The following is a 15,244-nucleotide window of genomic DNA, read 5'->3' as shown; positions in this document are numbered from 1 at the left end:
CGTTTATACTAGGGGTGCACAGTGGGCGGGTTAGGTGGGTTTTGGGCGGTTTGTGTGGTTTTTTTATTTGGCGGTTTGAGAAAAATATAACCCATAACTTCCCAACAAGTGTGCGGTTTGGACAGTTTTTTTCTAGGCGAATTTATGTGGTTTTATGGGCGGGTTGAGTTGATTTAAATGTCAAAATTATAGTTATGATATTTAAAAAAAAAAAAAATTGTAGACTATAAAGTTCAAACTTATACCATCTTTACTCATCAATGTCATCATGAATAATAATTGATAAAATATTATAGTATCTCAAAGTTGAATATAAAACTTTACAAAACAAATTATAATAATTATCTAAATTATACAAATTATAAATGGTATTGAACTCATCAATCCACACATTAATAATTTCAACAGTTTGAGTTTTGTTATAAAAAATTTCAATAATATTAAACCATCAATACAAGTAACACTATTTATTTTTTCATATATTTTTCCTAAACAAATTTTTATGTACAATTACTAAGTTACCACCATTAATCTCATAGCAACGAAAACTTTCATTAAAAAAAGTTAAATCTTTGGACTACCATAAATATATATATGTATAAATATAAAGAATACAACGATTCATATCCCAAAATCCAATGTCTTCATCAAACATATTAAAAGGGTCACAAACTTTATAATTTTTCACGAGCCATTTATGGGTTGTATTTTTAAATTTAGATTATTACTAAAAATGTACATGCAAGAAAATAAATAAATAAAGTAGTGGGTGCAGGTTGGACCCTCCTTATATTATTGTAACCTGTATCCAACCCATCATGTGGCGGGTTGGGTTCAACCCAACCCAATTTCAGCAGGTATTTTAATGGGCGGGTGGGGCGGATTAGCAGTTTTTTTGTGCACCTCTAGTTTATACACTTATATATCCAAACTTTTTTTGTGGTAAAATTACCCGATGTTATCATTACAACCAGGGTCATTAACTGCTAATGTGGCTCACTAAGCTGACATATGTCAGCATATTATTGGTCCACATTATACTTTTAATTAAAAACTTATTAATATATTGTAAAATTATAAATAAAATAATTAAAACTTTTTAATAATAAAAATAAAATAAAATAAATTAATAATAAAAATCCAAAACAAATATTTTATTTCACTTTTTTTTTCTTTTCTTCCACCTCTTTATGCTTCTTCTCCTCCCTTTTTCCTCCTTCTTCTTCGTCAGATGAAAGCTTGGGCATGGAAGGCTTGTGCCTAGATCATGACTTGGAGGCAGCTTCACGACGGGAAGCAACAGCGAGGGCTTGGTCATCAAACAAAGAGCTCGCGTCGGTGACAATTGCTACTACTAACCTGCACGTCAGATAGAGAGCTTCAGGCGAGAACCTGGGCGTCGGGAGGAGAGCTTTGGGCATGGATCTCGTCTAATCTTCTTCTTTGGTAAAAGACTTCAAATTGAGGGTTTTTTTTAATGTTTCAAATCTGGGTTCAGATCTCCATTTTTGTTCTTTGCTTTAGATACATGGGCTTATATTTAGATTTTTTTTGAGAGTTCTAATGCTAAATTGATTTGGGATATGGATTTTGGAATTATCAAAGTGTACTTGAACTATATTTGATTTGGGATATGCTTGAGTTCTAAAAACTGGGTTATTAAGATGATGAAAAAGAAGAATAGGTGAGGAAGGAGAAAAAGAAAAAAAAAGTCATTTAATTGTTGTAAGCTTCACCACCATCTTGTTGCGAGCTGAAGGATCCATGGCAATTAATGATTAGAAAAATCCTACAATTTTTTTTTTGTTGATGAGATTTTGGAGATTTTTTGGGTTAATGGAAAGATGAAGAAAAGAATCAGGAGAAACATGTTTAGGTTTTTTAATTTATATTTTAATAAATTAATTATTGACATGGTTTTTCGGCAATAGTGAATTAAGAAATTTGAGAATGAAAATTAGGCTTTATCTAAACCAAATAATAATAAAAACACCAAGAACTTTACGTGGTTTAGTGGTTAAAATCCACCTAGTCCACGAGTCTATGCTATTTCTTGTTTATCTCCTAGGAAATTGTTTATGATAATTTTTGCAGAGTTTTGGCATACAAATTTTGATCCCATAATCTGCTCATTTCCCCTCTATTTATAGGGGTTCACTAGACAAATTTGAGACTCGTTTGATATATTTGTAACCTACAAGTTTGAGTAACTTCCCAAACGCATAAATAAATTCACTTAAAGTCATAAACTGCGTGGTATTATACGTTCACTAGGCAGGGTTTACTAGACAGTAAAAATGATGGGCTATTTATCCATTCTCTGCCGCTTTGGCAAGCGCTGCTCGGGAGTATACATTGCACCGTTGTGGGTCTTCAGCTCTTGTATGTATCTCTTATGGGCCCCATTACTTATTTCAGCTAAATGTGGCCTGTCTGCGATGGTGGCTATGTCCCTCCCTTCTACTAGAGGTGGGATGAGAAGGTTTTCTGGAGCTGGAAGAGCTGCAGGTGGATTTTACTGATTACCTAGAATTGGTTGCAGATTTTGTGCAACCTGCTGGTTAGGGGCTACTTGATTTTGGGCATACTGTGCTAACAGTCTAGCCCAAATCAATGTCTTAATTTCATCTTTCAGCTGGCGAAAGTCATCATTAGTATGACCAATGTGGTTATGGAAATGACAAAGCTTCGCCGGATCTCTCTTAGCGCATTGATTTCTTAAAGGCTCGAACTTCTTACAAGGAAGCTGACTAGAGTTAGCTAGGTGTATACTTTCTCGTGTATCCGTTAGATCAGTATACACAGTGAAAATTGAGGTGTACTTATCCCCAGCTTTATTTTTCTTAGACCCTGCTTTGTCGCCTTCATTGTTCCATTTCCTCTTATTATTGTTACTCATCTAGTTGTTATGGGTAATTGGCTGAGCTGACGCTACAACGTGTGTCACCACTCTAGTGGGTTGAACTAGAGCACTACTAGCTCCTGCTATAGTGGAATCTGCCTCCTTGAGGTTAATCCACTCTTGAGCCTAAGCTAAAAAATCATCTATGTTCTTAACTCCTTTCCTTTGGAGTTCTTTCCATAATTCACCTCCTATGGTGATTCCAGACCGCATTGTCATAAGCTTGGCACTGTCATTGGCATCTCCCTCTCGAGCCACAATATAGGTGAACCAGTTTATGTAAGCCTTGAGAGACTCACCCGGTTGCTACTTTATGTTGGCCAATGAATTGGCCTCCACCCGTATATCCTTAGCAGCTCGAAACTACTTCTTAAAATTAGACAACAACTAATTATAGGAAGTGATTTCGTGCCTCTTGAACCTGTCAAACCATAATTTGGCAGCTCCAGTCAAAGTGGTTGGGAATAAAACACATCGTAGGTCAACACCTACATTATGAAGGAGTTGAAGGTCCTAATGTGGTTAGATGGATCGATAATTTTGTCGTAGGTCGCCATATGTGGCATCTTAAAGCCAGGCAGATACAGAGCTGCGGGAATGTGAGGAGCAAAGGGCTCGAGCTCCTCATCAGAATGACATTCATCCTTGTTTCTTTTTGACAAAAGGAGCCTCATCTATTCCTCCATCATGGCAAGTCATTCTAGGGTTGTTCCCTCACTGCCAGATTATTTGGGAGCTGATGATTAACTCCCAATTCGGGCTGCATGTTATCTGGGTTATAGTCCCTCCAAGTTGAAGCTCAGTTTATTGGGATGTTCCCACGCCTCACAGAAGGGTTTTCCCTTCGCTGATTATAACTCAGCTTGTTATCCCAACTTGGTTGTCTCCGCTATGAGTTTAAGTGCTCACGCAAGTCGGGCTAATGGTTTCCGCAGAAACTATGAGCAAAGTTGAGATGTTCTCTTAGGTTAGGTTCTCTCCTTCGAGAGTGAGTGGTATGAACACTCTTTGACCTGCAAATACTTTTTTGAAGAAATATAATATTTAGAAGAATATTGACAAAAATTCGTTAAAATAAAAAGATTTAAATTATTAAAATAATGAGTAGACGTATATATTATATAAAATATAATTAACTAAAAACTATATGGTAATTTATTCAAATATGAAAGCATAACTAAAAGAATAAATCTAAAATAAAAACGTAAAACATTATTCATATTATTAGCATTGCCACAGGACTTCTTCAATGCCTTGAAGTATATATGTCCCTATCCTTTGAGGATTAGGCATGTTCTCTCTCTTCCACCTCTTTGTTGCCATGGGAGACCAACGGTGACCTCAAGACAAAAAATTATAAAATTTGTGTTAATGGAATCATAAAAATTAAAGTCAAGCATTAATCTTTTCTGAAGTATATAACAAAAGCAATAACCAATATCATAATATAATATAAAGACTATTTAGGTTTTTTGCCCTTGAACTATAACACATATATTATTGTGCCCCTAATTTTTCAAGTCGTTAAAATTGATCCCTGGGCTATTTACTAAGATGTAATGTGAGACTTCTGTCTAATCTCGTTCATTTTTTGTAATAGGATGATGATGTGGCTTTTTTTCCCATGACATGGTTTGACACGTTGACACAATAACAAGCTGATTGGGATATCGTGGAATCAATGACATGGCATTTTCTTTAGAGAAAATAGAAATTGAAAATAAAAAAAAAAACGATTGGATTTAGGGTCACGACATATTTTAGAGAAACGTTTGGGGAATGAAAAAAATTAGGGTTTCTGTGGAATGAAATTCCAACAAAAAAAAACAGGCTTTTTGTTGGATTATTTGAAGGACCCAGTCCGGTTGAGGTTGCATTTGACCATTATGGTGTAGCGTCCCAAAACTCCAAATAAGGTTTAGGTCCTTGATTAGCGTGCCCGGAGGACACGTGGAGGTAATTATGGGAATTATATTATTATATAATTGAGTATGCATGATTATGTGTATTAAATGTGTTTAAAGACTCGCTTTTGTTAAAAATGGGCATTTTCGTAATTTTGACTCGTTGAGGGTATATTTATAATTATTATGTGCTATGTGCTTGAGACCATATTATTTTGTGGATATATATATATATATGATTTTCGGCATGAGTGGATCCTTTAGAGTGATTCTAGCGGAAAAGTCACAATGAGAAAAAATGCCCGGCTCGGGTCGAGCCAAGGGTATTTCTATAATTTGGGATAATTGGTAAAATGAAATTAATTAGTGGAATAGTTATGTTTGATGGATTAATTCATACATTGGGAACTTGTGGTGTAATTAGAGGTTAATGGGAATTATAGGCAGATGACTAAAATGCCATTGGGAATGGTTAATGAGCATTTGAATGGGAAGGGGTATGTAACGCCCTACTAATCCAGGTACGTTACACTATGTGTTTAAAATAGTGTTAAACTCGATAAGCGACTCATTTAGACTTAAACATGTAATTAAAGTTAATAAATAAGTTAGGTACTAAATTTTTTGGCCAAAAGAGTATTACTTTTCATTAAAAGAGTTCAATATATACATGAGATCCCATAAAAGAGTTTATAAATAGGTAAAGGAAAAATAGAACACAAAATAGTCGTGTTGAGTAGCAAAATGAACTATAGTTCTAGATCCTCAAAAGAAGTCTCGACCATGGTCACCGAGCAGGCCGCACATGGACACATCGCCCCCGAAGCTCTCCAACTCATGGCTGGTCCAACTTCTCTTTGCCCTTACTCACACCACGTAGCACCCGTGAGCTAAGGCTCAACAAGAAAACTCAAACACATATAACAAATACTCAACAAGATATAAATAATAATTATCATGCTTAACAATTATAATCAAATTCAAGTAGGCATTCAATCCATCTATGCGCCCATAGAGCCACCCAAGCGCATACAAAACTCCTTTCTTCCAAGCGGCTATAGAGTCGTACAAGCGCATATCGCACTTCCAAATTGGCCCAGCCATAACGACCTACATTCTACATGCTAATGCCGACCACGACTTATAAGTCGAGACTTTCAATTAGATACAACCAGATATGCATTTCACACCTAACACAACTATGTATCATACACTTATTCATGTTTAAATAAACATTCCAAAGCGTGGTCATAACCACGTTCAACGATCGGGGCCCAATCCCTAATCTCAACACAGGTGTAGTTTTCTTACCTGAAGTCTCGAGCGAGTTAACGAGGCGACCCTGAGCACGATCCTTTTCTCTCGAGCCTAGCGGTAAACCCTAGTCACAACACATCAAGGAATTCCATCAAGAACTAAAACCAATAAATGGCTTTAAGATCGAGCCCTAACTCTCGGGACCTCAGATTCCACTAAACAGGGTAGTGGAATCGTTCCTAAGCCCTCTGCTCTGGTATCCCAAAGCCCAAAACCAAGATACCTTGAAATTTGCTTTAGCGCCGCGACCCCACAATGGACTGAAAAGTCCCCTAGGAAAAACTTGCATTTTGAGCTGTGACACCACCTCTGAATTCCTTAGTAACTCTAATTCCCTTAGCTTGATGACGCCTCTAGCAGCCTCCATTCCTCAACCACAAACTCAAATCCAACAAAGATCATCCATAGGTTTATAATTCTAGGAGAAGCTCTTCAAAAACCCAAAGAGAGCAAAGGGATAGAGAGTGAAAGAGAGAACGTTAAATTATGGTATGCCTAAGCTGAGTCTTCAACTATATCAATGGTAAAAGACTATTTTGCCCCTGCCTTATCTAACTTCCAAGTTAACCCCCAAGAGTGTTTTGGTCATTTGGCACCAATTCCTACTAATCACACTTAAAATTCCCAATTAATTCCACTAATCCTCAAAATATCAATATTTTTCCCAAATATAACTCATACTCCAATAATTCCCGACATTCCACCCAATTACCAAAATACCCTTAGGCTCACCCCGAGCCGGGTATTTATCCCCGTTGTGACCTTTCTGCTACTTTGCTCAAAAGGACTGACTCCCGCTGAATATCTCAAATGTATCCACATAATAATGTGGTCTCAAACATATAACACATATAATTACAATTATACCATCAACGGGTCAAAATTATGAATATGCCAATTTTTAACAAAAACGGACCTTTAAGCACATTTAATATACTTAAACATGCATAATCAGTCATATTATAATATAGCTCATGTAATTCACATAATCACATAAATATTCAATTAAATCACATAATGTCACATGTAACACCCCAAGTTGCTAATAAGGTTTAAGACCTTGTTTAAGCATGCCTGGAGGGCAAGAAGTAAATTGACATGATATTATATGAATTTGATTGAATATGTGATTAGAATGCATGATTAGGTTGTGTACAGATGCATGTGAGCCCCGTTTGTATGTTAGGGGTAAAATGGTAATTTTAGCCCGTTGAGGGCATAAATGTGATAATTGTATTATGTGATTTGTGCCATGTGAGTGTGGTGTTTTTATTGTGATGCACGCGTTGAGACGGTCCTAGTGAGCTAATTAGTCTAAAAGTCACAACGGGATTTTGTACCCGGCTCGGGAGGAGCCTAGGGGTACTTTAGGAATTTTGTAAGTTGAATTGAGAACTAAAGGTTATAGTTATTGGCGATTGAGTAACCTGTGTAACCGTTTGTAACTGCTTTGAGTAACAAGTTTTAGATGGAAAATGGTAGAATTGAAATAGAAGTGATAGGACAAGAGTGCCCTTGAAGGTTTAGTTAGGAAGGATTATTAGGAAGGGGTAAAATGGTCTTTTGGCAAGGGATTTAGACAATTTTCAGCTGGGTTTTTGGGGTACACAGTTTGGGCATTGGGTCATTTGATGGTCTTGATAAAAATTGAAGAGAAGAAAAACTAGAAGAAAGAAAAGCTAGGGCAAGAAGAAGAAGTGTAGAAGGGGCTAAAGTGGGAGTTTAGGAGGAGATCAAGGAAACTTTTGGGCGAATTCTCCACTTGAGGTAAGGACTTTATGCACATTTAAGTTTGGTTTCTGTTTTGATTTGAGAAATCTAAGCATGAGTTAAGCATTTTAAAGTTTTGGTTTGGGTTTGCTGAAATTAGAAATCAAAGGGTGGATTTTGGGTGTGATGGTGTTTTGATCTTGATTCTAGTGTCTATAGGTTGTTAGATGGTTCATATGAAGTTTTAAATTGATCTTGGGGTTTAGGTATTTGTTTGGGATGATTTGGGGAGGTTGTAGCTTGGGAAAAACGCAAGAGAAAACCCAGAAATCTGGGTTAGCGTAGGAGCGCCGCGGCCCTGTTCTTGGGCGCCGCGGCGCGAGGATGCTTCAGGATGTGGCCTAGCCGTTGGGCGCCGCGGCCCTTGTGGGGAGTGCCGCGGCCCTAGGCCATTTTGGCAGCCAAAAAGTTGGGTTTTTAGGGCTTTTGCCCGGGGACGCGGGGGATGGTTCCAATGTATTGTTTTAAGGAATTAGAGGTCCCGAGAGTACGGGATTGGTCTCGGGAAGTGGTTTTGGGTTTGGTTAGTATTAAAAGTGTTTTATGTGTGTTGTGACTAGGATTTCAGAAAGGCTCGTGCTAGAGGACCGTGCTTGTGACCTTGGTGCATCAGGAAAGCTCGGGATACAGGTAAGAAAACTGTAGCACTCGAGAACAGGGCATGGACCCATAGTGTTATTGCAGGGCATGGCCCTAGATTGTATTATGTGCTAATGTATAACCTTAAATGAATTATCATATGATTGAAAGATTATTTCGAGATGTACTATATGTGTGATTATAATGAAATGAACGGCTAAGGCCGAGAGCGGCAAAGGCTGAGAACGGCCGTGGGGCCGGAAGTAACACCTAGCACATGGGATGCTTATAGTCAGGGTGGGACCCAATGGATACATGAGTTATCCTTACGGTAAGGACCGGGACCCCAGGCTTGGGTTTGGCCTCTGGGGCGGCATGGCCGTGTTTGTTCAGTCTGATGGTTTTCCTGTTTATCAATGGATTATATGCTGGTATAATATATGCATATGTTATGTACTGTTTGAGTTTTCTTCCTGGGCTTCGGCTCACGGGTGCTCTGTGTTGCAGGTAAAAGTAAGGGGTCAGTCAACCAGCCATGAGTATGGAGAGCGTGGGGGCGACGCGTACATGTTCGGCCTGCCCGACTGCTTTGGTTGGGGGCATTTTGAATATGGCTGTATTAACTTGTTCTTTTGATAGTCAATCAAGTGTAAATCTATTTTTGAGTTGTAAATACTTTGTAAACCTTATTTTTGGGATCCCAGATGTTGATACTTAAAAGTTTTTAATGAAACTAAATATTTTCAAAGATTACAGCCTTAACTTCCGGTTAGTCACACTTTGGTCTTTGAAAACCTCGTAGAGTCAGTTAGTTGCACAGTTGTGTTTTAAACTCACTAAGTAACGACTCTAAGGTAGTAGGGCGTTACATCACATATAATCCCAATTAAGCCCTCTTGGCCCACTAATCAAGGCACTAAGCCTTATTAGGAATTTTGGGACGTTACAGGGTATAATGGTCATTTGACCATAAAGTAGAGAAAAATGATAAACAACCCTTGGAGTTAGTTACTCTCACATTATTTTTGTTGGGAATAGTGCCCTTAAAGCAATTGTAGTTGACAAATGTTTTAAATGAAATAAATAATTGAATTGAATTATTATATATATAGACTATGTCCGATATTATGTTGATAATATTAAGTAAATATCATAAAATTCCAAAGTTTATCTATGTGGTCTTAATCTCATATTGGTATGAGAGGATCGAGATTAAGATAATAAACTTGAAATAGTTCGTAGTAAAATAAAATTATGGAATCTTTAGATTAACTACTGCTAGTACGGTTCGCTAGTATTATGAATACAAGTGACCTAGATCTGGGTCACTAGTGTAGTAGGACACTTTAGTGAAGGTACTTTATATATAGTGATATATAGAACTGGACTAGATGTGATTTGTTAATACTTGTTTAAAAACTGTTTCATAGTATTAATCAAACACAACAAATGATGATCATATACACGATGATCTTAATCCTGAGGTTACTATGAACTCCTATATATGTCATTTGATCCTTTGATTCATGCGTTAAGGTTTGTCAGAATGATCAGGCTAAGAACAATTGTTTTGGGGACTCAATGATATATATCGTTGGGGACATAGTTTAACAGATATAGAATCTATACCTCTTTATAGATTGAATAATGGTTCCCTATTGGGTTGACTTTTGGAACTGAAAAGGTTATGAGCGCTCACGCTGCAAACTTGTTGTGACACAACCTTCACTAGTGAAGTCAATGGTACTCTAGGAATAAGATATAGTTAAAATGGTAAAACGGTAATTTTATTCCCTTTTAATTATGAACCATTAATAGAGGATTAACATTGTATGTAATGATTATATCAATGGACACTTTATTCTTTAATAAAGTACTTTGTAAACATATGTCTATGATTATCAAGAGTTCAATCTCATATTTATAGTAGAGTAATAATGAGATTAATAAATATGATTATTTAATCAAAGAGCTTTGATTAATAATCTAATATTTATTGAAGCTTGATATTATAGGTCCATAGGTCCCCAGGTGGCTCTATCAATACCATATCAAGGTAAGAGTTGAGACAAGAGAAAAACTGTAATTTGAAAATTCGAGAAGAATTTTATTCTTCGGGTCAAATATACAATTATGTGATAATTGAGGTTGAATAATTAATTTGGAATTATTATTAAATTTTAAAAAATATATATTTATTTAAATATAAAATTTCGAAATATACATAAATAAATAAATAAATTAGTTTTTGAAATTAATTATTTTATTTGAGTGGGAGAAAATAAATTTGGTAATTCAAAATAGTTTTTGATTTATTGAATTTTAAAAGATGATGATAATGATGATCATCAATTTGAATTTTGAATTTAAAATTTAAATTTTGAAATATGGTTGTGATCTTTTCCTTAAACTGATAATACCATATTTTGTGGGAATGATTGATTTTAATTAAATAAATAAATAAAAGAAAAATACAATATCCCTGAGAGGATATACTGCTACACGCATGACACAGTCCGGGACTGTGCCATGTGTGTAAGAGAACACTGATAAAGTATCAATATTGTTTTTATTTTATTTATTTAATTAATTAATAATTTGAAAATAGATTTTTTTCAAATTTGGTAAGTTAGATATTACCTAAATCAATTCCTATCATCATTGTGATATTATTATTATATTACTATTATTATTAGGAATAATAAGGGAATATATAATCTCTAATATATATATTATGTGATAAGAAGGAAAACAAGAGAATAGTAATTCAGAAAAAGTTTCAGAATTTGTTAGACAAGAAATTGTCATCTTCTTATTTTATTCTAATATTTCTCAAGCCATAATCCAAGTTCTCATGTGTTGAGATTATAATTGTGATTTCTAAATTACAAACCCTTATTCTCTATGTGCTCACACACATCTTGAGGTGTAGAGAACACTCCAGAAGATCATGGTTTGAGTACTCAAAGCGTTGGATAGAAAGATTGATATATATATATATATAAATACGAAAAGACTCAATGACACTTGATAGGGTTCAAGAGGTAAATATTTATGTTTTTGAATATTTTTTTAAATGTGCATATGATATATATAAGTATGTGTATAATTATATATATGTTGCATGATTAATGATGTTGCATATTAATGTTTCTGTCTGGATGTTTTCTTGAATATATAAATTGTTTCTATGAGAGATGGAATTTTTTTTGTGTTAATAAAACTGGCCCCACCACGCCATTTTTTATGTTTAAAATATGCTAAAATCTAGTTTGGGTCGTGAGTTTTGAGTCTCAAATCACATGGAACCATTTGAGAGGAATTGGGAAAAATCTAGCCTGCGATTTGTGTTTGCAGGGACCTAGTGCGATCACGCTAGTGTCCTAGAAGCTTATGAATTTTGCAATAGCGCGACCATGATAGGGTAGGGCATGATCACGTTAGGGGCATGGAAAGCCCAAGCTTCCTGAGGGCGCAATCGCGCCCAGGGGCTGGCGCAATCGCGCTAGGTGCCATAAAATGGTTTAATCTGATTTTTGGGAGTTAGACTCGGGGTTTCGAGGATTCAGGGGGCACACTTGGGGACTTGGGGGACGATTTCATCACCTTGTTTAATTGAATTGGAGGCCCCAAGAGTTAGAGTTTAATTTTGGAGACCGTAATTGAACTTAGTTCTTGATGAGTGTATCATTAATGTTGTGACTAGGGTTTTTGAGAGGCCCGAGGAAAGGATCGCACTTGTGGTTGTTTCGCCTTTAGCTCAGGACTTGAGATAAGAAAATTGGCACATGCACCTAGAATAGGGCATCGACCTTGATGTTTGAATGCGATTATAACCAAGCATTGAATCTATTTAGGTCTGAGTACCTTTATTGCATAGTTGTATTTGATTTTCTGTGGTTGATCGGCATAAGTCGTATTTGGCGATAATCATGCAGAATGTAGGTCGTGATGGCATGGCCACTATGGGGGTGCTGTACACACTCGCCTGACATCAGAGGTAAGATTGACGCCCCAGTGATGCCCTTTGCTTGGCATAGGCATAAATGGTTTATATTTTGAAATGAGTTTGCTTATTATCTGCAAAGCATGTTATTTATTGTCTATGTTTAATTGAATATCTATTATGCCTTGTTGAGTTTTCTTATTGGGCCTTGGCTCAAGGGTGCTCTTTGGTGCAGGTAAGGTCAAGGAGAAAGTGGACCAGCCATGTAACACCCTAATTTCTCATAGATTATCGAGAACACAGCATTGATTCATAATCATAAATATTACTCTTTTATTGAATAAAAACTTGAAAATATATACATGGATCCATGGTTTTACAAAAATAAAATAATTGTCTTTAACATAAGAATGAGAAACATTTAAGTAAAACTTTAAAATAACATGCTTTAATAAGAATAGGCCCGTTTGATCTTCCTCGACTATATGGTCCCCATGAGTACATCACGAAGCTCCTAGGTCCCACTTGCCATTGTCATTTCTATCCTTAATTGCCTGAAATAACAACATAAGGAAGCCCAGTAAGGAAAATACAAACAAGAGTTAGTCATATAATCATTTAATCAACATATCCTAAATTGCACAAGAGTCATAACAAAACATAAAACTCTAGGTCATATCATAGCTTAAGTCATATTCATAGGTCATAAGTCATAATCATAACTATAGGTCATAGATCATAATAACAAGTCAGATATAATAAAAAGATAAGTGCTTATACAAGGGGGTGGTAATTAAGCCCCAGACAAAAGTCTGTCATACACTGGACATCAACTTAGGTCCGTCATAAAATTTTGGCAATCGAGCCTACCGGACATGAGTCCATCATACATCATTGGACACCTTAGGTCCAGACACACTTATCCCTTTATTGTACCTGAAATGTTAGGTCACACAAAAACATAGCCTAGATCAAACTAAACTATCTAATTTTCCTTACCAAAACCGGAATATTAGAGACATGAATGAGATTGGAAACTCCTAAACCCAAACATAAAGAAACCATAAGTCCTCTAGAGAAAGAAGATGAATAAAAAATCTAAACCATCAAAATAGTAACTTACCGAAGACCTTAAGTTTCACGAAACTCAAACACCTAACCAAAAGTCATTATAACGAATTCGTATTTGAAGAAAAGGAAAGAATAATAAAAAAAATGGAAATGGACTAATCCTGAAGAAGAACGACACCTTAGATAGCTTAGAACTTCGATCTATATCTCAAATACCGAAATCACACAAAATCTTACTTCCCAAGTGTTTATTAAAGCTTTAGATTTGAAAGCTTTAACCCTAAAACCCTAGTGTTTCTCTCTAGAACGAACTTAGCAGCTTGGAGGCTCTTAACTGTGCTTGAATGATGAATAGAATGGCTGAGTGAAAGGTCCTATTTATAGAGTTCAAGGAGTGAAACTAACTCCTTTTAAAATGAATAAATAAATGATTAAAAATTGAATAAATTTGAATTATCTGTTCAATAGATGCCCAGAACTCGGTCAAAGACGTTTAGGAATGAGTCAAAGTTATTGATGGCTGTTTCTAGTCCAGGATTCTATGAAAATTCAAAAATGGCTATTGGAGCCGATATATCGCCTCCTATAGGCAATATATTGCCTCCTATAGGCGATATATCGCCTACACCATAATACCGAGGGTCCGTGGTTTCGTTCGTGCGAAGTTGATGTGTTTTTCGTATCAACATAGGCGATATATCGACCCCTATGGCTGCGATATATCGGCTTACACTGATATTTTAAACATGTTTTTGCACACTTTAATTTGTTTAAACCACTTTGATTGAGAAAAATGTGATCCTAATAGATGTGGGAAGGTTCTAGACCTTCTAAATCTATCCTTTATTAAATTATTCATCCAAAATTCTTAAATCCTTAATAATCATACATGTGACAAGTGTCACACTCTTAATAATTCTATCTAAACCTTATGTTATAATAAATAATATTTCTAGGACTAGCTATATTAATCAAACCTTATGTTAAAATTAATATTTCTAAAATATAGGTTAAACTTATAAAATTCATAACTATCTCTACGAGTTTCCAACTAAATCTCGGCTTGAACCAATAACCACAAAAACTAAAATTCTACAGCTACTACTATTACTATCTAGCTAAGTAAAATTCCGAGACGCTACAAGCCATGAGTTGGAGCGTTCTAGAGTGGCACGTACGTGTTTGGCCTGCTTGGCCGTCAGGGTCAAGATATTTTGAGGGACTTAGGGTAGAAGTCCATTTTTGTTGCTTAGGCCAACTATTTTGAGAACATTAATCGTAATTTTGTTTTATTTAAGCTCTTTTGGGATCCCTGGTAAATGTTTAAAAATTTAATGAAAAGTCTAATCCTTTGACCAAATTTTTTAGTACCTAAACCTTTAATTAACTTTGATTACACTTTTGAGTCCAAATGACTCGCTCAACGAGTTAAGCACTATTTTAAACACATGGTGCAATAGTCTTGGATTAGTAGGGCGTTACATATGGGGATGAATCGAAAATGTATAGAAAAAAAAGATACCCGCAGTCTCATGGTGTCAATGAGATTCCATTTTATGGTAAGCTTTTTCTTTCTTTCTTTATTTGGGTATCTTTCTTTTTGTTTTTGTATTAGTAGTTCGAAATGTACATGCCCGTGTGTGTTGGTGTAAATGCTTTATGGTAAACTTATTAATAAACAAAAAAAGAGGTATTTTTTTGTCATTTTGGTGTTGGTTGGTGTACATAAAACATGCAGTCTGTGGTTTTCTAGTC

The sequence above is a fragment of the Humulus lupulus genome, chromosome 7 (genome assembly GCF_963169125.1).
Source record: "Humulus lupulus chromosome 7, drHumLupu1.1, whole genome shotgun sequence".
NCBI lineage: Eukaryota > Viridiplantae > Streptophyta > Magnoliopsida > Rosales > Cannabaceae > Humulus > Humulus lupulus.
This window is presented reverse-complemented; position numbering follows the sequence as displayed.